The sequence below is a fragment of the Crocodylus porosus genome, unplaced genomic scaffold (assembly GCF_001723895.1).
Source record: "Crocodylus porosus isolate Cpor-Errol unplaced genomic scaffold, CroPor_comp1, whole genome shotgun sequence".
Lineage (NCBI taxonomy): Eukaryota > Metazoa > Chordata > Crocodylia > Crocodylidae > Crocodylus > Crocodylus porosus.
The window spans coordinates 73573226-73574961 of NW_017728918.1; positions in this window are offsets into that span (position 1 = coordinate 73573226).

Below are 1736 nucleotides of genomic sequence, written 5' to 3' on the forward strand. Positions count from 1 at the left end.
GACTGAAAGTATTTTTCTGTTTTATAGAAGGGGACATGAACCACTGAGATGAAGGACCTGAAATAATGATGTCCTTAAGCATATGCTCAACTTTATATTTGAATAGTCTTATTTACATGCTTAATATACAGCACATACTTAAGAGTGTGATGGGATTTCTGGCTACATAATTTCACATGAGTATCTATTGCTAGGCAGAGAACTCATGAATCTCAATAAAATATCTTAACCCTTTGTATATATAGACAGAAGAAAACAAGAGTATTTAAAGAAGAAAACTTTTTAATAAAACTCTTTTAGTACTCATTCACCAGATTATGGGTAGACAGGTTATCATTTTTATGTCTTCGGTTGATAGCTTGATTGATATTTTAAACCAAGTCTAAAATTATCTGGTGAAGAAAAATGGAGAAAATCTATTACTTAGAGTAATGCCCTCCTGTTGGCAATGTTCACATTACAAGTGCTATGTCTGTACTTTTCATTGTTTCCAGTGTTAGGAACAGCATATGCATCCTGTTCTGTATGATAACAATGAGGATTTTCTCAAAATCATTATCTCTTGCACTCTCTCTCTTTTAAGAATTAAATTCTGCAGAATTTTTTTTTTAAGTTTCTCTTTTTTAAATAAACATCAGAGTAAAAGTAAAACCTGCAGGGATTCAAATGTACTTGAAAGGCTACTTTTAAACATACTTGAATTTAAGCAGTCTAAGGGGATTTGGAGAATTAATGAATAGTAGATTTCAGGGTGGGTCAGATAAGGCAGTTTTTTACTCTCTCTCTCTCTCCCAATCTCTAAGGCCACCAAAAACAATGTTCCAAGTGTAATTATTTTTAAACTAAACCCCAAATTGTTTAGCTAAAATCAATTTGCTATAAAGGTGCATATCTTGATTCATTAAAGTCTGTGTTAAATTAAGGAAATGTGTAAAAATGAATAACTATATAATTAAAGCAATATATCTATTGTTGATTTTGGACACAGACCTCCGCTTCATATTTAGGAAAAAGTCACACAGGCAATTAGTGGTACTCAACCTCTCTAGCCACATGGACAAGAGGAGTGGTGGGGCTGATCCATGGGTCAGATCCCTCACACAGGGTTCATCCACAGGCCTAATATGGTATGAGGTATGACACACGGTCAGTCTGTGGGTAAAATTTGGTACATCAGCCACACTGTATGGTAGATCTGGCCATGGAACAACTGGTGAGATCTGGTACATGGTGCCATGTCATTCAGATGGTGAAGCTCCTCACAGGTCCAGAAATCTGGCTATGCTAGAGTCATGACAGTTTCATAGTTTCATAATTAGTAGGGTCGGAAGGGACCTGAGCAGATCATCAAGTCTGACCCCCTGCCTTGGCAGGAAAAAGGACTGGGGTCAAACAATCCCAGCAAGGTGTTTGTTTAGCCTTGTCCTAAAGGCCCCCAAGGTAGGAGCCAGCACCACTTCACTTGGAAGTTGGTTCCAGATCCTAGCCGCCCTGACAGTGAAGTAGTGCCTCCTGATATCTAGCCTGAATCTACCCTCTGTCAGTTTGTGACCATTATTTCTGGTCAGTCCTGGTAGTGCTCAGGGGAACAGGGACTCCCCCAGTGCCTGCTGGTCCCCTCTGACTAGATTATAAATGGCCACTAACCAGATCCCCCCTCAGCCTTCTCTTGTGGAGGCTGAACAGGTTCAGGTCCCATAGCCTCTCCTCATAGGGCCTGCCCTGCTGCCCCCTTA